General features: G+C 35.1%; 1 pseudogene; it reads left to right on the top strand.

The window, feature by feature from the left end:
• The window catches only part of LOC119059799 (PRELI domain-containing protein 1, mitochondrial-like), a 54,374-nt pseudogene extending 29,396 nt beyond the window's left edge, over positions 1 to 24,978 (top strand).
• The last annotated feature ends 1,544 nt before the right edge of the window (positions 24,979 to 26,522 follow it).

Genomic DNA, 26,522 nt, shown 5'->3' with positions numbered 1-26,522 from the left:
CATCCGCCTTCTTCGGCAATGTGATACGATTAGGTTTTCTTGTCACATCTGCTTTCCTTCCTGGGATCCCTTGTTCTCCTAAGTGATTTTATTGTTCATCATTTGTTCTTTAACATTAAATGGGTTTTGACAAATTCATAACACCATGTCTCCACCATTACTGGATCATACAGAATAGTTTTACTGACCTAAAAAATACCCTATGCTTTACCACTCTCCCAGTAATGACTGATCTTTTTACTGTCTCTATTCTCTTGCTTTTTCCAGAAGCTCAAATACTTGGACTCATACAGTATATCACAGCGTCCGAGTGCTCTGAAAACTCTGTTCTCTGCTTATTTACCAATATGCATTTTAGGTTCATCATATCTTTTAATGGGAATTAATATTTATTCTCGTATTGCTGAATAATATTTTTATTGTATGACTCTACAAAGCTTGTTTATCTTAGACTGCAATTTTTTAGTAGCCTATTTTATTAAGAACAGTATGTAGTAGGTACATGTTTTGAGTGTTTGCTCAACTGAACACATTTTTCTGATGCCTGAAAAAATGAAAATTTGAGTAAGATTTTTCCGATCACAAATTTTCTCAATGAAAATGTAATAGTACAAATGGACAATATTTACTGAGTATATTTCATCAATTGTTTATATGCTAGCATTTTTGAAATTGTGATGAAACATAATTAGTAAACACTCACTTAGGGGTGACACTTTGGAATGCCACTTTAGTGTGGCAATGACAGTTTTGTTAGGCATGCACAAAGTTGGTTGCAATTCTTTAATTGTCATCACTTCGTTTAAGTGTATGCATTCGTGTTACTGCACATATTGATTTTCCACACCATATTAAATCTCTTTAAAAGAAAGATACACTATAAAAATGGTGATACATTTGCACAATGAAATACTACACAGCAGTAAAAAGGTAAGAAGGTTGTCTTACCTTTTGTGACATCATGGATAGAAGTGGAGACTGTTAAGCTAAGTGAAATAAGCCAGTCAGTGAAAGACAAATACCATATGATCTTACTTACAAGTGAAATCTAATGAACAAAATAAATGAATGAACAAATTAGAACCAGAGGCATTGAAACATGGAACAGACTGAGAGCTATAAGAAGGGAGGGGAAGGTGGGAGCTGGATAAAAGAAGGTGAAGGGATTAGACACAGAACCTATGTGAAGACCTCATGGGTATGAATAATGCTGTGGGGACTGACTGTGGAGCTGGGGGGAGCAGGCTGGGGAGAGGAGGGTGAAGGGGTGAATATTGGGACAACTCTTATAGGTTAAACAATTAAATATTTAACAAAAAGAAAAATTTAGCTGAAGTGCAAAAAAATGGATGCACTAATTCAGGTAGATATAAAGTTATTGACTATAAAGAAAGTTACAGATCAGAGAAGGACAATATAAATTTGGTGCTAATGTAGAAATATTAATTGTTGAGAGAATAGTTATAATTCATTTTTTTGGAAAGATGAAACAAAATGCTTTATTATCAAAGAAAGTAGAAGACCCTAAAGTAGAGGACTGAACTTTACTAATTATTTGCCTATGACAGATTTATGTGCACAAACATTGTCTATTACACTCAAAGGGCCACAGTGAAAAGCATTGGAAACTGCCAAGAACTGTGGAGTAGCTGAAGGTCATTTCAAAAAAAGCAAAAGGCGGGTGTGATGGATTGTTAGTTAGGTTTATTGTTAAGGCATTATGTCACAGTTTAATTGACAGTCTTTTGCTCCCTTATTTAATAGATAAAATAACAGTATGCTTTAAAATCCTTGTATTGTTATATTTAATAATATATGATATTTATGATGTACTTTGCAAAATAGTTTATACTCAGTGTCATTTAAGCTTTGCCATCACCCTCGGAGACTGGTATTACTGCCCTATTTATAGATAATGCCACTTACAATGCATAGCTTGCCCAAGGTCATAAAGCTAGTAATTGGTAGAACCTGGCTTTGAGTCTCTGCTAGTAGAGCCTGTGCTTATACTGCACCATAGCGCTTCAGTCCTTTTTTGTATTTAGAGTTACTGAAAAGTTTTAAGTCAGCTTATATTTTATCTGTTTTTTTAGTTCAAATATTTTAAATTGGCTTTTGAAGTATTTCTTTTTAAAATTTATTTAATTGTTCAAGTACAGTTTTCTTTTACTCCCATCCCAGCCCACTCCCCCAGTGCTCCCCACCTCCCTCCCATTTCCACCCCCCATTAGTTTTTGTCCATGTGTCCTTTATACTTGTTCCTGTAAATTCTTCCCCTTTCTCCTGAAATTCCCTCCCCTCTCCTCTCTGGACACTGTCAGCCTGTTCTCTATTTCAGTGTCTTTGGTTATATTTTGCTTGCTTGTTTGTTTTGTTGTTTAGCTTCCTGTTAAAGGTGAGATCATATGGTATTTGTCTTTTACTGCATGGCTTATTTCACTCAGCATAATGCTTTTCAGTTCAGTGGATGATGTCGCAAAGGGTAGGAGCGCCTTTTTTCTTTCTGCTGCATAGAATTCCATTGTGTAAATGTACCATAGTTTTTTGATCCGTTCATTTACTGATGGGCACCTAGGTTGCTTCCAACATTTGGCTTTTGTAATTGTGCTGCTATGAACATTGTGCTGCTATGAACATTTTGAATTGGTGTTTCAGGGTTCTTAGGATATAATCCTAGCAGTGGAATTGCTGGGTCAAAAGGCAGATTCATTTTTAATTTTCTGAGAAAATTCCATACTGTTTTCCATAGTGGTTGTACCAGTCTGCAATACCACCAACAGTGAACTAGGGTCCCCTTTTCTCCACAATTTCTCCAACACTTGTTTGTTGATTTGTTAATGGTAGCTATTGTGGTTTTCATGGCTCACTATGGTTTTAATTTGCATCTCTCTGATAGTTAGTGATGCTGAGCATCCTTTCATATGTCTATAGGCTCTCCATATGTCCTCATTGGAGAAGTGTCAATTCAGGTCCTTTGTCCTTTTTTTTTTTTAAAATTAATTTTATTTAGTTATTTTTCAAGTACAGTTCTTTGTCTATTTTTCCCATCCCAGCCTCCCCCGCCCCTTGCTCCCCACCTCCCTCCCATTTCCACCCCCCTTAGTTCTCGTCCCTGTGTCTTTCCTATTTGTTCCTCCAAATTCCTCCCCCTTTTTCCCCTTAACTTCCCTTAATTGGATTGTTTATCTTCCTGGAGTGGAGTCATGTGAGTTCTTTACATATTTTGGTTATAAATCCCTTGTCCGAGGTATCATTTGCAAATATATTTTCCCCATACCATTGGTTCTGTTTTTATTTTGCTGATATTTTCTTTAGCCATGCAGAAGCTCTTTATTTTGATGAAGTCCCATTTGTTTATTTATTGAAAATATTGCTGTGTGGATTATCTGAGATTTTCCTGGTTATGTTCTCCTCTAGGACTTCTATGGTGTTTTGAGTTATATTTAAGTTTTTTAACCATTTTGAGTTTATTTTTGTGTGTGGTGTAAGTTAGTGGTCGAGTTTCATTTTTTTTTTTCATGTAGCTGTCTATATTACCCAACACCATTTGTTGAAGAGGCTATTTTTACTTCATTTTATGCTTCTGCCCCCTTTGTAGAATATTAATTGACCATATACTTGGGTTTATTTCTGGGCTCTCTATTATGTTCCATTGATCTATGTGTCTGTTTTTATGCCAGTACCAGACCATTTTGATTACTGTGACCTAGTAATATAGTTTGATATCAGGTATTATGATCCCTTCTACTTTGTCCTCCTTTCTCAAAATTGCTGTAGCTATTTGGGGTCATTTATGGTTCCATATATATTTTTGAAATGTTTGTTCCATATCTGTAAAATATGTTATTGGTATTTTAATGGGGATTGTGTTGAAACTAGAAATTACTTTGAGAATATGGACATTTTGATGATGTTAATTCTTCTAATCCATGAACACAATATACGTTTCCATCTGTGTCTTCCTTAATTTCTTTTTTCAGTGCTGTATAGTTTTCTGAGTATAGGTCTTTTACCTCTTTGGTGAGGTTTATTCCTAGATACTTTATTTTTCTTGTTGCTATAGCAAATGGGATTTTTTTCTGATTTCTGTTCTGATATTTCATTGTTAGTATACAAAAATGCCTTTGATTTCTGAATATTGACTTTCTATTTCACTGTTTTGCCAAATTTACTTATTAGGTCAAGTAGTTTTTTGTAGGACTCTATAGTACTTTCTATGTACACTGTCATGTGATCTGCAAACAATGACAGTTTGCCTCCTCCATTCCAATGTGGATACCTTTTACTTTGTTTTCTTCTCTTATTGCTATGGCTAGGACTTCCAATACTATGGTGAATAGAAATGGTGAAAGTGGACATCCTGATCTTATTCCTAATCTTAGTGGAAAAGCTTTTAGTTTTTGTTTATTGAGTATGATGTTGACTGTAGTTTTTTCATATATGACCTTTATTATGTTGAGGTATGCCCCTTCTACTCCCACTTTGCTGGGTGTTTTTATCATAAATGAGTGCTGTACCTTATCAAATGCTTTTTCCACATCCATTGACATAATCATGTGATTTTTTTCTTTTCTTTTGTTTATGTGATGCATTAAATTTATTGATTTGCAAATATTGTACCATCCTTACATCCCTGGAATGAATTTTACTTGATTCTGGTGTATGATCTTTTTTTAAAAAGATTTTATTTATTTATTCTTAGACTGTGGGGAAGTAGGGGAGAAAGAGAGGGAGAGAAAACTCAGTGTGTGGTTGCCTCTCGTGCACCCCCATCTGGGGACCTGGCCTGGAACCCAGGCATGTGCCCTGACTGGGAGTGAATTGGTGACCCTTTGGTTCACAGGCTGGTGCTCAATCCACTGAGCCACACCAGCTAGGGTGGTGTATAATTTTTTTACTTTATTGCTGGATGTGGTTTGCCAATATTTTGTTGAGGATTTTAGCATCTATGTTCATCAGTGATATTGGCCTGTAGTTTTGTTTCTTTGTTATGTCCTTATCTGGTTTGGGGATCAGGATGATGCTGGCTTCATAAAAAGAGTTCAGGAGTCTTTCCTCTTGGATTTTTTTTGAATAATCTGAAGGATAGGGGTTTGCTCTTCCTGAAATGTTTTGTAAAATTCTCCTTTGAAACTGTTCACTCCAGGGCTTTTGTGTGCTGGGAGTTTTCGGTTACTGCTTCAAATTTGTCAGCTGTTATCAGTCTGTTCAGGCTTTCTGCTTTGTCTTCATTCAGTTTTGGAAGATTGTATTTTTTCTAGAAATTTGTCCATTTCACCTAGGTTTTCAAATTTCCTTACATATAGTTCTTCATAATAAATTTTGATAATCCTTTGTATTGCTGTGGTATCAGTTGTAATCTCTCCTCTTTAATTTCTGATTTTGTTTATTTGGGTTGTCTCTCTTTTTTCTTGATGAGTCTGCTTATAGGCTTGTTAATTTTGTTTATCTTTTCAAAGAACCAACTCCTGGATTTACTGATTCTCAGAATTGTTCTTTTAGTCTCTATGTTGTTTAATTCTCTTCCGATCTTGGTTATTTCCTTCCTTCTACTCTGGACTTTGTTTGTTGTTGTTCCTCCAGTTCTTATAAATGTAGGGTTAGGTTGTTTATTTTAAATGTTTCTATCTTTTTTAGGTAGGCTTGTGTTGCTGTGAACTTCTCTCTCAGGACCGCCTTTGCTGTGTCCCATAAATTTTGGAGTGTTGTAAGTTCATTTTCATTTGTTTCCAGAAACCTTTTGATTTCTTCCTTGATCTCATTCTTAACCCACTCATTATTTAATAGCATTCTATTCAATCTCCATGAACTTGAGTGTTTTTGAGTTTTTTCCTTGAGGTTGGTTTCTAGTTTCAGGCCCTTGAGGTCTGAGAAGATGCTTGGTATAATTTCAATTTTTTTTTGTTTTCTCTTAAATCCTTCAAATTTCTTTATAATATAAAGAATAAAATTAAAACTAATGAAAAGTAAAATGAATCCTACTTTACAGCTTTTCTATTCCTGAAATAATTTTGTTTTTTTTTAAGTATCAGCATATGGTTTACTTATAGCCGTATCTTCTTACATTCTTTTGTGGATACTGACTTGTTGTTTTTTTCTTTTTAAATATCCTGTTTTTTTAAATAAATAAGTTTTATAAGTATGATTTCTAATATAATGATCTTTCTGAAATTTTATAATCTTAAGTACATTATCAGTATCTATTTATCTTCTATTTATGTATCCATTCATTCATTTATTCATTCATTTTAGTGTGTAATAGATCTTTTTAGATCTAATATTTACAAATATTCTATTGCCCTCGAGTTCACCTGCTATGCACTTGGGTACTGACTGAATGCCTTTTCAGTTCTGCAGTTGTAAGGGACTTTGTCAGTAACCAGACCATCCAGGTGACCAGTAAGCTCTCTTCTGTTTTGGCTCTGTTGGAGAGAATGAAGACTCTTCTTCTACCTTCACTGCATGGTTCTCATGTATTCTGGGCCCAGAAAATAGGCTAAATTTTCCACAGAAGTTTCTGCCTGGGCATTCAGTAGGTTTATGCCTTTCAAGGTGTCGAAATTCACATTCAGTGTTCATCTTCTTCATGCTCAGTTGTGATTTTGCAGTGTAGCCACTAAATGGAAGTACATGAAGGATACTTTGAGAGTGGTATTCTAATTTTTTCAGGAGAGATGTTTTCTAATAGAAAAATGGATCCTACTTTTCAGATTATGATTCTCCTTGGATGTTAGAATTAATAACAAGAATGTGTTTGGAGAGAAAAGTTTTCTAAACTTATTTCAATTGAGAAATTCACTGTTTTCAGCAGCTAAATGTACATGGTTCACTGGTCTTATTTATAAACCTTCTTCATCCATCTTGTTTTTAATGGAAATTTCCTAAGGAATTTGCTAACAGATTGACTACAGGGCTTTATTTTGTGATTGTAATCTTTAATTTTTTTTTAGTTTAAAAATCATTTTTATAGGTAAGTTTTAATATCTTTGAGGGTTTGGAGTAGCTGCATTATGTGATATTATACTCTTTTATTTATTTTTCCATTTATTTAATTATTGTTCAAGTACAGTTTTCTGTCTTTTACTCCCAGCCCAGCTCACCCCCCTCCAGTGCTCCCACCCCCCTTAGTTTTTGTTCCTGTGTCCTTTATACTTGTTCCTGTAAATCCTTCCCCTTTACCCCTGAAATTCCCTCCCCTCTCCCCTCTAGTCACTGTCAGCCTAATCTCTATTTCAGTGTCTTTGGTTATGTTTTGCTTGCTTGTTCGTTTTGTCGTTTAGCTTCCTGTTAAAAGTGAGATCATATGGTATTTGTCTTTCACTGCGTGGCTTATTTCACTCAGCATGATGCTTTCCAGTATGGGAAAATGATACCTCAGACAAGGGTTTAATATCCAAAATATACCAAGATATTATACTCTTTTAAACAGAAACTCTAAGGTCATGAATTTAAACGATTATTTTTTTTTTACTTTTTTATTTAGTTATTTTTCAAGTACAGTTTTTTGTCTATTTCTCCCATCCCAGCCCACCCCGCCCCGTGCTCCCCACCTCCCTCCCATTTCCACCCCCCCTTAATTATTGTCCCTGTGTCCTTTATACTTGTTCCTCTAAATCTCTCCCATTTTTTTTCCCCTTAAATTCCCTCCCCTCTCCCCTCTGGTCGCTGTCTCCCTGTTCTCTATTTCAGTGTCTTTGTTTTTATTTTGCTTGCTTGTTTGTTTTGTTGTTTAGCTTCCTGTTAAAGAATGGGAAAAGGACTTGAACAGACACTTCTCCAAGGAGGACATACGGAAGATCCAGAGACACATGAAGAGATGCTCAATATCACTAGCTATCAGAGAGATGCAAATTAAAACCACAATGAGATACCACTTTACATCGGTCAGGATGGCTATTGTAGAAAAAGCAACAAACAGTAAATGATGGAGAGGTTGTGGGGAAAAGGGGACCTTAGTTCACTGTTGGTGGGATTGCAGACTGGTACAACCATGATGGAAAACAGTACAGAATTTTCTCAGAAAAATAAAAATCGACCTGCCTTTTGACCCAGCAATTCCACTGCTAGAATTTTTTTTTTACTTTTAAATATCACCAAAATAAAGAAATTAGAAGGGAGAATTTTATATTTGAAAAAATACTTAATTCCACTTTCTTTTGTCAAATATAATATCACTTCCAAGTTAGATTTATTTTCTATTTTTTTCTGAAATTTTGAAATTTGCTATTTCTTTATTCAACTTCCATCCCCTTTTGACTTTTTTTGGGGGGTCTTCCAGAAATCTAATCACATTTCTCTTAACTTGAAACATGAATACAGGTGATACTCAATAACTTTCATTAAAAATTATCTAAATAATTGTAGACAAAGTTTAGATTTTTCTTCTACATTTCCCATGGCCTTGGATTTCCTCCTTTTGCCTTCCCCTCATGACTCTTTCTCCGTCTCTGTGCCAGCTTCCCTAGTCCATTTTTGTGTTTCTAACTCCATTTTAGAATCAAACAGTGTATTCTTATTTCAGTTTACGCAGACCTTTCCTAGACACTACATCCTCAGTTTGACAAGGTCTGGACATCTTTCATTTGCAGGTTGGACAAAAACTAAGTGAAATTAGAATGCTTTGAATATCCAGTAACCTGGATATTCCCTTCTTCCCTGTTCATACATGCACAACAGCACTCCATTCATAATGAGTTGAGGGTAAAGACACCCAGAGTGAGTGCTGGTTCAGTCAAATGGAAAACAGCCTTGATCATTCTGCTTATTTTCTGTTTTCATGCCCTATAGTATCTAATGGCCTTAAAGAATCTACTATCAGTAACTATCTTACACAACTGACAGAATGTATACCAACAGGATATATGTTATATTCAGTGAAATCCTGTGGGGGTTGAGATAAGTGCAGGTAGGCAGGGGTTATATTCATGAAAGCACAGCAATTTCTTATCATTTGATGAGTCAATAGACAGGCAAATCAAAGAAACATGACCAGCATTTGCTTCTCTTAATATCTATTCTATCATCCTTCTCTTAGTACCTGTGGGACAGTTAATTTATACAGCGATCAATATAGAATACAGAATTTACCTACTAGATAATCATAGATTTTAGAAAATGTCGACTATTAAACTCCTTCAGAATTATAGTTTTGCATATTAAGAATATCTCTATTTCTAACAGTTCAGCAGATAATGTGGTAAAAAGAGGAGACATCTATTTAATTTACTCCTAAAACTTAAATTCTGAAAAGAAACTGCAATTTTCAGTTTAACCCTGTGGAGAACTGACTTGACCCCTGTAAGTTATCTGTGAATATGTTACAATTCCTGGGAAGTGGGCCCACATTAACTCAAGTATATTTGTTGGATGACAAAGTGATCTGTCAATTTATTCTATCCAATTTATATAATTTTTAGATCCATCAAGAACAGCAATCATAGAAAAATTACTCTTTGAAAGAGTTGTATTGATTCCAATTACTTGACCACATAGCAAAATGCTGTGTGTGCTATATGCTGTGTGATTCAGAAATCACACTATTTATACACACAAATACACAGATACAGACACATACACAGACAGGAACACATGCACTATATTTTGACTTCCATACATAGACCATATTGGTTGTGCATGTGTTCTAGCACTACAAACGTGTATTTATTTCTGTTAAGAATGATATGAAAAAAATGGCTAGCTACTTTAGTGGGAACTAATAATCATTTAAATAATGCTTCTTTTAGCTTGCTTAAATTCTAGATATATTTCCTTTTGATTGATTTTGAGGAAGAAATGAAAATGATTGGTCTCTTAAGTTGGGTTCTCTAGAAGCAGAGCCTAAGAATAGGGTTCAGCGTGTACCTGGTTTTGATGTGACAGGTGTGAGGATGGGGAAGGCATCTCCCTGGTGAGGTAGCTCTCAGGAGCTGAGGTCAGTTATCTAGAATAAAACAGCCCTGAAACATCAGTAGCCAACATTTATAGCAGTCAGGGATGGCTGTAATGGCTCTCGGTGGGATACCAATAGTACCCACTGCAGTTGTATACATCTTCATTGAAGTGATTAGACAAATTTTTGTATGATTAATAACTTTTCTCATCTATTACTATTTTACTTAATATTCTAACTTTTATTAGTATTTTATACTTGAAAATTATTAGCCTTTCTTAAGCTTTGTTTAACACAGACATTTGCATAAAGAGACAATGACCAGAGTTCCATCTGATCCAGTATTATTCTTTACTTTTCAATGAAACATTATATTGGTATACTGTTAGTACATGACAACATTTACTATTATGTCACCTGGAATTCATCTACTATTATGTCATTTGAAATTAAAAATTAGTACTTTAGTGGAGGGTATTTATATAAGTTTTAGTAAAGAATTAATTTATTTTAGAAAATCTTCAAAAGGCCTTTTGAGGAAAGATTTGATAAGTTTATGAATTCTTTTATGATTTCATAAAGTTGCTTTAATTTTAAAGATTATAAAACCCTTTTCACTGGAAATTTCAAGTTTCATGCTATAATGCCAATGCATTTTGGATGTGGATTAATGCATGCATTTAGTGTAGGTATTACATGTAATAAATGACCATTTCTTGGATTAACTCCTTTATAAATTGTATGTTGTGATGTAGCTTCTGGACTCCATAGGTATTTAACTGTCATGGGTGAGACAGATGATATTTTAAAGTTAAGGAAATGGGCACTCAAAATAAAACTATGGCTTTTAATAAAAATTCTTATTTTATTAAGCAATGAAAATAATTACACGGGGACCATAATAGTAAAAAATTAATAATACTAAATATTTATATATAACATATGCCAAGTAATGTTCTGAACCTTTTTGATAATGCGAACATATTTAATCCTCACGACAACCCTGGGAAGTATATGTGATTAATATTCTTATTTTACACATGACAGAATGCATGAACAGAGTGATTAAGTGACTTGCCTGATTTTACATAGCAAACATGAGATAGAGCCACAATTTAAATACACAGACTGATTTCAGAATTGAGTGCTTGGCCACCTCACTTACAAAAGTATTCTCACGAGTAAACTTACTCTCCCTTCCCAAGACAATTTACAAGTACATAAGGATTAGATAGTACTGCTCTTGTTCACTCACTTAACACATTTGAAATTACCAGCAAAGCACTGTCCCATTTACAGAACCATGATTATTAGACTTAAAACTGCCATGATGCTCTGATGATAACGTCACCTGGGTGCCCTTATCCTTCCCCCCTCTTCTACCTTCCCCCCCATCTCCCCCCCCACCTTTCCCCCTCCTCTACTTTCCCCTGTCCTCTACTTTCCTCCCTCCTCTATCTTTCTCACCTTCTTCTATCTTTCTCTCCTTCCTCTATCTTTCTCTTTTCTCTGGTTCTTTTTCATCCGCTTTCTTTACCAGGTACTACACTATTTAAAAAAAAATGAATCAAAGGATAAACAAATCTGCAAATTCTGCAAATCAGAAAGTGGGATAAAACATTTGGTAAAATGCTTATGAAAACAGTATAGATTTAACTTTTTTATAAATATCAACTTAAATATTAAATACGTGAAGTATAAATGCCTTCTGTGTAGCTTTTCACTTTGTTTTGTAGAACCTGAGTGATGCTGAAGGGAACTCACAAATTATATGACAAAGTCCTTATCATACTGATGGTTAGGCTAGAAATTTACAAATTAATTTATTAACATTATTGTCTTTAATGTTTAAAATATATACTCTAAAGCAGTAATCATGGTTGATGTATGGAGAAGAAGCTGCTCACTTTATCATTTTATTGACCTAAAATTTACTTAAGAGTCTTTAAACAACCCTTCTAGAATGAGAGAAAAATATGTTCTTTTAATTTTCAGCATTTAAAATATAGTTGCAATTGTTTTCTCTACTTATATATATTTTTTTCTATTCTGAGATTTTTTGCTTTTTTTACAAAGTGAAGAATGCTTTGGTGTTTAACTTTCTCTTTGGAAAAGGAAATTAGCAGCTGTAGAGTAATATTCATACTTGGTCTAATTGTATATCTAGAAATGGAGTCTTACCTTAACTGTTTAATTAAAGATTGGAAGAAAATATTTAAGCAGGTGTTAATCAAGTCTTTAAAAATATATTGCATACCCCAGCCTTTCCAGGTGCAGTTCAAGTGTTCTTTCTACCTACAAAATAAAGCAGGTACCAGATATAGAGGTAATGTTTAATTTGAAACCTGGAAGTTTATTTCTTAATGTTAAATAATCTTATTGTTATCACCCAACATATCGTACCGGATTTTTGTTTTATAAAATAATACATCTTTAACCCTTTTTACAGATTTATAATTGACATTTCATTACTTATAATTGATATGCATTAAACTGCATATATATCAAGTATATAATGATGCTTTCCCATATACATTAATAAAACAATTACTGAAATAAAGATAAGAAATATAACTCTTTTTTATCGTAAACTAAATACACATACAGAACACACAGCAAAATTGTAAAGCTCAATGATTTATCACAAAGTGAACATTCACAGCCGCCCCTCTTGTCAAGGCACAGAACACGGCCAGTCCAAAGGAGCCCTCTACGCCCCACGGGTCACCGCCTGCTCTCTCTCTCTCACAAAGTAAATCCCGACTTTATATTTTTGCTAATTATTTGCTTTCTTTGTAGTTTTAGCAAGTGGATTTTTATATGTAAACATCATAGTTGAAATTCATCTATTTAATGATTTTATATAAATAGAATAGATGTAGAATAATTTTTCAATGCCTGGCTTATTTTGTTCAATATTAGAAGGATGGGGCAAAAACTAGGTTTACAGTTGTATGTGAAACACAGTTTATTCTTGTATTATTATTTATTATTGGATTATTTTCCATATGAACAACTTTAAACCTATTTCTGCCTCATCGTGTGCTTGTAAGAATAAATTTTACCATATGATTTTGTGCATCAATACAAATTATAATGTGACTGTTTTATATTTTATTAAGTTGGTTAATTGCACCGATCTATATTTGAATGTCAAGCTAATCTCGCATTCCTGAAATAAGCCTAATTTGATCAAGGGATGATAGATAAATAGACAATAAGTAGAAATATTGATATATATATATACACATATATATGACAAACATGTGTTTTATATATAAAGCTATACTCCATTTGTTAATATTTTGTTTAGAATGTTATGTAAATAAACATGATATATTGACTTTAGAAAATACAAAATTAGGAGATACAGATTAATAGCAAATTCTGAAATGTTTACAGGCCTAAGGTAATTGCAAAAAAAATCTAAGCAATAATTGGCTGGCTGCTAAAATATGCTGATAAGAATAAATTCAAGGATGTCAAACTAGAAAAAAGTGAAAATAATAATTTAAAAACCCTGAAGATTCTTCAGTGTTTGCACACCATGGGGGAGATGCACTTCACAGAATTGTTCCAGGCAAGTCCTTAACAACGAATAAACAACACAAAGCGTAAACGATAGCTTCGGGAGTGGGGGTCAGAATCTAGGACTATGGACTTGCTCCTCCCATCATCATGCTTGCTCCAGATTAAATGCTCTTGCTGGGGATGGCAGGTGAATTACATCAATTTGACAAACCGCTACTTTTTCCCTTGCTTCTTTCTTTCTTTCCTTCCTTTTATTTTTTTCTTGTTTTTTTTTCACCTGCCATTCCTTCTGATTATTTCTGATAACTTTCATTTTCTGCTAAACTATTAGAGTGGTATTTTTGTAAATTAAGGCATTCATATCTGATTCCACACTATTTGTATTTGTATATTTATCTGGAAAACATGTATTTGGTGTGAACATGAAAATGTTTACATAATTACATGATAACAATGGCTATCTCCACCTAAATGATGAGTATTGCTGTTGTTTTATATTTCTTCAACACTTCTGTGTTTGTTAAAGTTTTCTACAACAAATATGTAGTTATTCCTATAAACCTCTTGGGAGAAAATCAATAAATGCTGTTTATTAGGTAAATAATATGCTTAAAGTAATTATTAAAAAGTGAAAGAAAGAAACATGAACAGTGAAAGGACAACAAACTCACAGTTATTAACAACCACACCTAAAACGAAAGCAAACTAAAAGGACAGCTAGATCAGGAGTGGAAACATAGAAATGAGGATCTCAAGGAGGGTTAGCAACAGGGGAGTGGGAGGAGGAGAAGGGGGGGAGAAGGTACAGAAAATAAGTAGCATAGACAGTAGATAGAAAATAGATGGGGGGGCAAGAATAGCATGGGAAATATAGAATCTAAAGGACTTGAGACACATGGTCATAAACTAAAGGGGGGGTAATGGTGGGGATGAGGGGTAGGGTGGAGGGGAATAAAGGGGGAATAGAACAACTGTAACAGCATAATCAATAAAAAAAAAGACAAAAAAAAAAGACCAAAAAAAAAAAGTGAAAGTAAAATAAATTTAATTAATTGGAAAATATAGCAAGTTACAGATGTAGAAGAAATATCGAATACAAAATATGTTTGTAGAATTTAAATTTTGAGATTGCTCTTGAGAGTTAAAAATTTAGAAAAAAAATTTGTTTGCAATTTTGGACAAACCCAGTTATATTTTTTAATGTGGGACGATCCAGAATCAGTATTTTTCAAACTTTCTTTTTAAATATTTTAATATATTTTATATATTTATTTTAGAGGGTAAGGAAGAAAGACAGAGAGAAAAACATCAATTTACACACACAACCCTCACTGGGGACCTGGCCCGCCCAGGCATGTGCCCTGAGTGGGAATTGAATAGGCAACTCTGGTTCACAGGCTGGCACTCAATCCACTGAGTCACACCAGCCAGGACGCAAACGTTTTTTTTTTTATGAGCTTAAACCAAACTCCGGTATTCCAAGAACATTTTGCCTTAATTTTTAATATTATGTTAAAATATATTATTATTATTATATAAAATATAATATTATTATTCAATGAAAGCTATTTCATATGTTTGGTTTATTTAAATTAAATTATGAAAATATTGATTTAAGACCTATTTGATATCTAAAGAGAAGTTTTAGAGTTTTAAAGAGAGGCAATTTTATTATATTAATGTTAAGAAAAATCAAAATGTTGTGAAAGGTTTAAAATTATTCTTAACATTGAACAATGACAATTTTATGTTGTTAGAAAATATTTACACTTATTTAAAAGAGGATAAATGTATTTCTCCAGTTGGGTAAAGTTAAGAGTCTTTGGTAATAAAAAACATGAATAGAAATTTCATCATATTTCTGCTTTTAAACAACTGTATGTAGTCATGGCTGGAGTGACTCAGTGGATTGAGTGCTGGCCTGAGAACCAAAGGGTCTCTGGTTCAATTCCCAGTCACATGCCGAGCACATGCCTGGGTTGCAGGCCAGGTTCCCCAGTAGGGGACTCTCAAGAGGCAAGCACACATTGATATTTCCCTCTTTCTCCCTCCCTTGCCCTCTCTAAAAATAAATAAAATCTAAAAATTATATATATGTATGTAAATATGTACAATATTTTTAAAGGTTCTTTGCAGAATGTTTTACTGTTTTCTAGTTATACATATCACATGCCAAAACTTTACAGTTCTGTGAGTCCCCAATAAGTTTTGAAATTAAATCTTCATATATTATTATCTAATTTAAAGTTTTGTTTTGCTTGCTTTTAATGCCCTTGGTGGTCTTAAACCTTTCCATCTCTCTTTCAGCATTTCTATAATTATTAAATGAATGTAAAGCTTGCACTCCATATTTATCATATATATATGTGTGTATATATATATATATATATATATATATATATATATATTTCATTTAATTATTCTTAGAGAGAGGGGAAGGGACAGAGGGAGACAGAAACATCAATTGGTTGCCTTTCATACACACCCTCACTGGGGAATGAACCACAAACCCAGGCACATGCCGTGACTGGGAATTGAACAAGTGACCTTTTGTTTTGTGAGACAGTACCCAACCAACTGAGCTACACTGGTCAGGGACATACATATTGTTTTTTATAGCTATATTATATTGTATCATATGCCCCCAGATGTTCTTTTCATAATGTTCAGCAGTATCAACTATGTAATTCAGCCATCCTGGTTTCTTTCTTACCTTCATGACATATCACATGTGCCACCTTGTACAAGTTACAAAACTTCTTTGAACATTAATTTCTTCACATAATAATACCTAATCTGGAGGGTTATTTTGAAGATTAAATGATATTACTGCTTAGTATAGCTCCAGGCACAGACTGTACATTTAATAAGTGGTGGTATAATTGAGTGTATGAGCTTATGTTATACACCTTGCACAAATTAAATTTACAGACTTTAAAACAATGACTGTTAAGTTGGATGCTGCTGTTACTTTCTGAGAGGGGTGTAACACAGTCAGTCATTCTAGGGGTTTGTGTAAACTGCCACTTCTTCCTGTTCTACTTTCTGGTTCATTTCCTGAAAGACAACTTCCAAAGGTCAACTTGATAAAAATCCAAGTATCTTCTTTTAACCATTTTGAGCACATTTACAATAAATAAATCTTAGTACATGGAGTAGTTTTCCTAACCATTTGAGTTCCCTGAGAAGTTTTATTTAACAATTTTAATTTTGTTTTCCTCAAAGTGTTTTCAGTCATTTTAATTGTCTTTCTTTGCCTAACTGTTGCTACAATTGGAAGTAACTGAGATTAAATGTAGAGGCCACCTGTTCGCAGCTAGGACTGCCATTATAAAATAGCTGTTGGAATGGAGATGCCAGAGACTGGAGACTCAAGAGAGGGGAAGGACCACATAAGATATTGTTCAAGTCAGAATCATTTGAGAGGCAAAAAGGACACTAACATATTTAACAGACATTATGTTATCTACCACAAGTGAAAAACCAGAAATGTTCTGGGTAAGGATGTCTGGTCACCTTACGTAGGAATGCACTGAAGGGGACTTCAGGGGTGAGTGACAGAAGGGGAGCCTGATGTGCATTGGAAAAGCGGACCGAGATACCAAGATGTAATGTGGAGGCAGAGCAGAGCAAAGCTAAGGGACATAAGAATTTATTTATTCATGAAATTGTATTTAAAATATACTGTTTTAAAAAGATTTTATTTATTTATGTTTTAGAGAGGGGAAAGGAAGGAGAAAGAGAAGGAGAGAAACATCAGTGTGTGGTTGCCTCTCACATGCTCCCCACTGGGAACCTGGCTTGCAACCCAAGCATGTGCCCTGACTGGGAATGGAACCAGTGACCCTTTGGTTTGTAGGCCGGCATTCAACCACTCAGCCATGTCAACCAGGGCTAAAATATACTTTAATAATCTATTCAAATAATTATTTAAACCTATATTTATGAATATTTAAATGTATTCTTTATGAAAACATTTCATATATTTTTATGATACATTTTTCTATTGGGGCAAACAGATAGCATGCATTCTTCAAGATGCTGTTACAAAAAAATTTGAATTATTGTCAACTAAAACTACAGAAAACTTTAAAAGATGGTGAAACTATCCTATTCAATGTAGACTGTTGTAATTTTTTTAAAAGTTTGGTAAATAAAAGTTTAGTCTTCAAAAATTAATTTTCAGTGAATTTGCTTGTAGTGAGTAGATTTTTAGAGATTGACCTGATAAACTTTAAGTCCAGAAAAAACTATCAAATGTAATTAACATTAGAATCAAAACTCGTGAGACTTAAAATTGAAATTGCTTTTAATTTTCATTCATTATATATAATGTGGAAGCGAATATATTTCTATATGAAATGCTTAGATTTCTTTATTTCTTTTTCCATTGGCTGCTCCTGTGGAAATCCTATTGGGCACAGGATTAATCAAAATGTAGGTAGGGGAGCAGGTAGAAGGAGAATGTGGAAAATAAGGGGTAGGAAGAAGCTAAAATTGGTTTGGAATTCTCTACAAAGGTAGAATAATCGGGGCCTTAGCACAGAGTTAGAATGGTGTTCTGTGTCTTAAATTTAAGCAGTTTTAATATTCTTGGGGACAGAAGTATTTTCTTAACATAAAACACAGGTGCAGATACTGTGCAGCCAAGGAAAAGCATTGGTAAACATTTGAACATCCTTCCAATGGCATGGTCCAGTGCCAAACTTTCATTCTGCCTCAGTGACTTAGGTGTCTCCTCACACTCAAATAGAGATGGCTTGTTCTCAATATCATAAAAGGACGGTATCAAAGTAACATGAGGAATCTTTGTGAAAAGGCAATCAGGGCTAAACTAATCTTCAAGGGAGCTAGCTATGTTTGTTCAGCAGCAAGAAGTTTTCAAATGGAAAGTGTTCTCTGGCTGTTTGTACTGGACAGTAATATTTTACATTCCATTCATCTCACTTACTCTCATTGGACTGGATTCTCCCTTTTAAGTTAAGAGGTAGTTGGCAGAATGTCTTTCTGGCACAGAAAAGAAACTTTTCTTTCTATGTTTTTAGAATTTTCAAAGCTCCTGTGTTTATACAAGGTTATGACAATAAAAACTAGAAACAACAAGTTACTGTAGTGTTTTGGTAGATAAGAGAAGCCCATTTTTGCTAAGAGATCAAGATCATTGGAATTATTACCTTGAAAATACATTTTCTCATTTTTGACCTTATGTTCTCTCCCAGGATAGAACTGCACATTCTCAGAACATAGGCAACATTTTCTCCTTCCTCTCCATGTGTAGTGGCCACAACAGCATCAATATATTCCCACTTCTTTTTCAAAGAAGAGAAGCACTTAATTTTTATTCTGGTCCTCTTTTCTTTACTAATTCCTGAATCTTTCTCTCTCTCCCTTAGAATGTATGTTCCCACGGATTGTGTGGCCGTGAGAATCATCACCAGCATTCCTTCATTTGTGAGGATATGTTTGAGCATCTAGAACATCTGTATCGGGGGGTGAATTAATAACTCTCTTCTTCCAGTTCTGGCATTTTTGTTGTGGACAAATATTTTGAGAATTCTTTTTATAATATCTCTGCCTTACTTTCTTCCTTTGGTTTCTGACTTATTTTAAACATTTTTCTCATTTGGAGATATTATTTATAATGATAATATAGCTTCTCCAATATTTGGATGGGGAGGTAAGAAAGAAAAGAAGACTAAGAGTGTTAGTGGAAATAAAGTAAGACAGAAGTACATTTGCTTGTGAATTCTTTTCATCAAGGATGCGATTCTGATTCCATGAAATATATATGATGGTACTTAAAACACTGATATTTAAAGAGTGATGATTTGACAGTAACATGACAAATTTCAGTTTCACATAGTTGCTTTCTGAGTAAGACTGATTGACCTTGAACAGCAAGCATGCTTTATGTCAATTCCAGTTCACAGTTGTAGAGGGCTAGGCAAGATGTCATGTGTCCAACCATGTGATCATGTATCAATCCAAACTGAAGCTTTAGAAAACACATAAACTATAAATAATGGATATATTAAGTTGTTCTCAAGAAAAATAATATTAGTTTCTTAAAATACTATTTCTCCAATGACGGGTTTGGAAAAGCCAGACATCTACCATCAGAAAATATTTAATCAGGTAGAATCTAAAGAACTTGAGACACGTGTTCATGAACTAAAGGGGGAGGAGTGGTGGGGAGAGGGTGTGCAGGGTGGAGGGGAATGGAGGGGGAAATAGAACAAATGTAAAGGCATAATCAATAAAATAAAAAATATTAAATATATATATATTTTAAAAAGTTAGTTTTCCATGAGGTGGTGTTATTCAAACAGAACAAATGCTCAGGTTGCATGATAAAAGGCAAAATTATAGCAGCACTGGTCTGCATTGGGCTGGATCTCTCCAACAAATTAAGGGTTGAAAGGTGCAAGGTGGAAAGAAAACTACCCTTGTGAGGACTTACACTGCAGCATGAGCTGTGGTGGAGGTCCACAGGCAACCCTTCTTTGGGGGGAAACAAACAATTATTCTGGACATGTGGTAAGGCAAAGGAGTTGGAATTTGGCAGACTTAACTGCATTAATTTTGCTTTGGGTGTAAAATATGTTAATTTGCCACTGTCTGGAAGAAATCCTGATGAGTCATTCACAGAACTACTTAGAAACTACTTATAACATTTCTAAGTATGTATTTCTTTGGCCATTGACTTTTCTCTTCATAAATATACTTTTTAATACTTGTAAAAAAGTATGAAAAATTATTTTATATTTCATATGAAACCAATTTCTAATAAAAATTCTCAAGTAAATAGCTGCTTATATTTCATTTCTAGTATGATATTATTTTCTATTTTCTGTTTGATCATGGAATATTTTATGAAAAAGGGCAGAATCATGCTTCATTTCTTCTGATAACATAAATGTTTTTTTTCCAGTTTGTTTTGATATCAGATTCATACTGTATCCATAAAGTGAGCTCTTCCAATACTAAAAAGATTTGATTTACCTGCCCTTCCCAAGGGATTCGGAATAATCCTGGATAATGGGCTATGTGTTGAAGCAGGAGAAGATTGTTTTGAAAGCAAAAAATATGTATCCAGTGGGTTAAAAAAAGAGTTTTGTTTCATGATCTCAAAATTTCTACATAATTTGAAGTATAACACCCTCATTAGACAAATAACACAACTTAGGCAGTTGTACCAAACCTTGTAACAAGAAGTTCCTTCACTCAGTCTTCAAAATATAACATCTCAACTCCTCTTTTTTGAAATGTATTTTATACAATTAACTCTAATTCTCAATTAAGCAATTTGAAATAAAATATAAGTGTCTACATGAATATAGAATCAATCATTAAACAATGGACATTAAGCCATTAAATTAGACACAACACTATATTATAAAAAATTAAAAAATAACAGGTTAAAATCTTGTTTAGCTTTCTGGATCTTGGAAAAAAACCCACAGGTTCTTAAAATACTGCCACCTTTCCACATGTTTTCAACGAACAAAGACCATGGAATTATAAAAATTTACACACATGCCATTTGTTTCTTAAAATAGCACTAACGTATGTGAAGTCTCCAAATTAATGCTTCTCCACACATACCCCCCAACTACAGGCATTATAACCACAAATGCCTGGAGATACTGGTTGAATCATCTCCCTTTCCAAAATTGTCCATCTGTCTTTGAGAATAGTTGTGATCTGGAGGTTCAAGTTGACTTACTCACTGAGCTGCCTGCCAGCTTAGATGCACTTTGTAGGTGGAAAATTGTTGGTCTTTGTCCCTCCCAGCTTGCAAGTAAAATGAAGCTGCCAAGAGATAAACACATTCTAAGTTTATCGTGCTATTCTTGGCCTCAAACTACAAGCCATAAGGCAACTATTGCTCAAGGTACCGTGTTTACAAGTGTTCAGTCCTCCGCTGTTTCAGAGACCCAACAAGATGGAATTTCTTCCTGCCAGCCTATATTTTGTTTTTTTTTCTAAGCATTCACATTTCTCAATTCCTTTTTTAAAAAGTGAGGGAAGGGAGCAGCTCCTTGGACAGAATCTTGAAGATCTGAAGTCTCATTAAAATTTCTATTACAATGTTTTGGGATTTTCTCGCCGAGGCGCCATACGTTCCTAAAAGACTAGAAGCTTCTATTATCATCATCAATATTATTATATTAGTATCATCATTACTATTTTATTTAAAAGTGAACAAGATGTACACAAATTTGTTTTTGTAGGGGACTTTTTAATTTTTGCTGTGCACTCTTACCTTCATTTGATTTCTACATTGGCCTTTAACATTTATTATTATGAAATCCATATTTTTCTTTTAATTAGGAGGCTAGATTGAAAATAATTTAATTAGTTTGGTAATGTTCTCAAAACTCAAAGGAAGAAAGTTTTTTTTGGAGAGAATAAAGACGAGTTAACTTTCTTCACAAATGTCTTCCTGGCTGCATTGGATAACAGGATGTATTGAGTTCATACATCTTAAATATAAAAGAGGAGTACAGCTATATCACATCCTATATTGGCACAGTATATTGACATGTATTATGTATGATGTTACACTGTTTAAATTATTAGAAATCACATTAAAGGAAATTATAATAAGATAGGGCTTTTTACCAAATCTAGAATTTTGGCAAAGATAGGATAATCATCTTCAATCCTTGATTTACAAATAAGACTCTGAGCTCTCAGAATTTTATAACTATATTCTATATCATGATTTTTTGCATTTCATTAAAAGTAACATTCTTTTCAGAGTTCACTATAGTACAGGGATAATTTACCTATAGAATCAGGGATTTGTTTTCTAGGACATGGTAGATATTAATGCACGTCCTGAAAAATCTTTTTGGATGTACTCTCAATAATGTCCCTTCCTTCAATGGTTTAATGTTGCTGCAAATTAAATTCACTGACCGTATGTCACATGAAAAAAACAATAAAAGAAGTTTTACTTATTCTAGTTTGAATTCTAATTATAGAGAAGAAAGATTTGCAACAATCTACTCTTTGATTGCAAGGAAGCAGTTATGGTTAATTTGAAACATTACTTAGGTTCGCTCAAAGTTATCAAAATTGTTATGTCCTCACTAGCGTGGGTGGAGGGAACTTCAGGGTCTGTGAGGCCCAAGAGATGGAACGGAGTGCCATCCACCCGGTGGCCTTTGAAGATACACAAATCAGACAACAGAGTGCAGTGAATGAGAGTTTTATTTCAAAACCATTTATAAGTTATTAGAATTTACCTGCAACACTCCACTAACAGTGAGTTCACATCAGTGCCTGTGAAAAGGCTTACTGCCTTTATCCCACAACTCAGATAGGTAGTAGTGCTCATGTATATTCTGAAGACTATGTGGCCAAAGGCATTTGAAGTCTTTGCTTTAAAGATTTCTTGCTCTTTATTAGTCTAACAGTGTTTTTAAATATTCTTATCTAACAAAGTGTCTAAGTAGATTATAAAATTGGCCACGATCATTCAAAACTGATATTGTTAAAATGTATAAAGACTTCTATTTTAGAAGTCTAAGAAATGGCCTCGGTTCTGAGGGTGTAAGGAACTGATTATTCATTAGTGCCGAGCGGCGCTAACAGCCATCACCCTTTGATTGAACTGATGTGTACTTTCCACAGCTGGCGGAGGGGACTCTGCCAGAGTGGTGTTATTTTGGCATCGTCAGAAGTGTCATACAGGTTAGTAGCCAATATGTGAGGAGGTGTTATAGAGAGACTTCCTGCCTGGTATTTTACAGTCTTTTGCACAGTGCATATTTATTTAATGTAGTACTTGTTTCTAAGTCTGACTCTTTGTTTAAGCTAAATGTAAATAACACAGAATTAGACTTATGAAGTAGATAGTTTCCAGCATTCAAGGTCACTAGTAAGCAAATAAAGTTTTAAGTACCAGGGGTTCACAAATAATGAAACAATTAAAGAAAACACACTGTTCCCTAAAAGGTGAAGGATTGTTTTTAAAGGTAGATAATTTGCTATTTATGAAATACATTCTAATTATTTATGCAACCATATTTTTTTCAGTTTTAAATTAAACCTGCTGTTAGAATCTTCAGTTTTGTTACAGTCTCTCCATTTCACTTTGTGGGTGTTTTTCCGGGGATGTGCATGAGGCTGTGCTGTGCACACTGGCTGTCCAGGTCGTGCTATGATGACAATATCCCCAAATCCCTAAATCTCAGTGGCTTAAATAAAACAAGAGCTTTTTTTCTCACACTACATGATCAACAGGGTGAACAACCATCTTGAGTTTAATTGGAGACTCTGTGTATCTTAGTTTTCCTAAAACCCAGGTGATGGAGGCTTTATCTCAATACATACTTTGATAAACTATTGAGGCAAGAAAAGGGAACAAGGTGAGTTACTTTGTGGCTCTTAAAGCTTCTATCTGGAAATGACATGCATCCTGTTCTATCACACGTCTTTAGCCAAAGCAAGACACAAGACTAATCCCAAACATGCTAGATTGATACTCCTACCTTTGTCATGAAGAAAGAGAAATGAAAACTTCCTTAACAGGCCTTATGACTTGACTACTATAAATTTTAATACAAATCACTTTTTCTCTTTAAGCCATGAGGAGTAGAAGCCAGGTGATACAAAATTCTATTTTCCTGCCTAGCAGAAACTCGGTACTTGGGTGCCATTCTGGTAGCTGGAGTGGGTGACATTAGAAAATTTGGTCCTTTAAGTATTAGGCTAGAAACACTGTTAAGTATTATCAATAATTTAATTTAAAAGAATCAGTCTACAATTTTTTCATGGCAGTGGCAGCTGGTGGAGTGCAGCATGGTGGTGACTGAGATGCCTGCCTGGTGGGCATTTGGGGAGTTTGGGCCTGGTCTCCAAGTGTCCCCCAGGCTCTGCACCCCTGATGCTGCGCAGGTGCTGATCCTGCACCAGCTGTGACAGTGGTGAAGTATTTTCTGAGCCAGACCATGCTCTGGAGTTCCCGGGACCAAGTGTGCTGCCTTCTGGCAGCGGTACCCAAATCCCTATAGCAAATGTGTCTTGACAGAAAGCATAGTTCACCAGGAGGTGACCCCTTGCCAGGAGCTTCTGTCCTGGAGACTCCTGACCAAGACCAAGAGGATGCCCCACTAGAGCGAGCGACTCTTTCCTGGCAGTGTTGCTCACCCGGTGTCCAGGCTGCAGGATTCCATCTGTGGACCCATGGAACCAGGCCACGAACACCTTCACCTGGAACATCAACTGCGCCTAGCCAATGGAGGCGGAGGAATGGTGTGTTTACTGTGTAAATTCTGATAAAAGTCGCTGGCCCAAATTCCACTGGAAAGCTTGGGTCTCCTCTAGCTTAATTGGTATCCCCAGAGCTGTCCAGGAATTTGGTCTTGCTAGTTCAAAAAAATGTGACTAAGACCATGAAGGGCTCTGAATATATCTTGGCCAAGTTGCAAGGGGAGTACCCTTCCAAGACGTGGTTGAGATAGTCAAGGAAGGCACTGGCAGCTACAGAGAAGGCCAAGGACCTTGCCAGGAAGGTAGCCACCAAGCAGAAGCAGCAGTTTGTATAGCTAGCCCAGACCCTAGGGCTGCAGCCCCAGACTGCCCTCCTTCTGCCCTCCCGCCTTGTACTTTATTGTTAAAATTCAACTTCTAGCCCGATCTCCTGTCTGGGTAGTGGGTAGGGTTTGGTTTCTGTTTGGCATCTGCACTGCACCAGACACATTTCCCATTTCTGGGCCGGGCCTGCTTCTTCCCTCATCGGGTCGCCAAGGAGAGGTGCCGTGGCTTGCCCAGGGTCACAGATTGCTCCGGTTGAAGGGGTCATAAATGTAAGCTCCGTGAGGGCAGGAGCCTTTGTGTTGTTCTCTGCTCTGTCCCAAGTACCTGGAACGATATCTAACACATAATAGGCACTCAATGAATGATGAATTAAAAAAAATAAAAGACTCAATAAATTTTATAGATAAATATAAAATTTTAATCAATTAAAAACATCCCTTTAATGATTTTAAGGAACTCTTGAGGCAGACTACATATTTTGATAACCTCTTTTGTTCTACTACCTCATTATGAGTAGTAACATGAGGATTGTCCCCAATCTTACATTTATATACTGGCCCAACTAATATAGATATCAGATGTCCACAAAATAACCAAATAAATCTTGTTAGGGACAATGCAGATATACATGTGCTGTTATTATCTATTTTTGCATACTATCTTATAATAAAAAAATTTCCTACCACTCTCACTAATTTAAAAGAACTAATTTATCCTTCCTCCTTGTATGACTTAAAAAACAGACAAAATATCTGACACAATGGGCATTGGACAAAGGTTAGTATGGGACCATGATCTAAGAAAAGGGAAATGCGTGAGCTATACTCTATGGCTGTCCCATTGTACTGACTGTGATTGTTCTAGTCATTGTCAGGCCTTAAGCAGGGAAGCTGGGAACCAATGAGAGCCCAGTGCTCTCCCTGAATGGAATAGGCAGGGGAAGCCAAATGGCTGGAATCTGCAGAGCAGACGCCAGAAAGGAGAGTTGTATTGAGAGAAGGCTGCAAAGACAGACAGCTCTGGAACTCCGTGCAGTGTTCTCCTCAGATCTTTAGTTGTGTACATAGTGAGTACATGTATTTGAGGGAACTACTCAAAGCTAGAGAAAGAACCTTTGGAAGAGAATAGTCACAACAATCCCCAGTGATCACAAGAGATGATAATATTAATAGTTTATGTTCTCACAATGGAGAGAGGGAAAGACCTCGCAATACACAAGGCATATAGCAGAATACTCAAATCCTTGGAAAGGGAGGGGGGAAATTTTTCCCTAAATATTGCCCTGAAACTGAACTGTCTAATGAAGCTGAAAAGCAAACTTTGAAAGGATATGATTATTTAAAAAATATATTCATTGTATGTTTTCATTACCATTTAACCCACTTATACATGCTTCACCCCTGCAATCACTACACCATTGTCCATGTCCATGAGTCCTTTCTCCTTTCTGCTCAATCCTTCCACTCCCTAACCCCCTCACCACCAACAGGTGTCATCCTGCTCTCTATCTGTGAGTCTGTCTCTTCTTCACTTGTTAGTTCCATTCGTTCAT

The sequence above is a fragment of the Artibeus jamaicensis genome, unplaced genomic scaffold, assembly GCF_021234435.1.
Source record: "Artibeus jamaicensis isolate MK-2021 breed Jamaican fruit bat unplaced genomic scaffold, CSHL_Jam_final contig_373, whole genome shotgun sequence".
In the NCBI taxonomy this organism is placed as follows: Eukaryota; Metazoa; Chordata; class Mammalia; order Chiroptera; family Phyllostomidae; genus Artibeus; species Artibeus jamaicensis.
Note: the sequence above shows the minus strand (reverse complement) of the source record. Positions and strands in the feature narration are given on the sequence as shown.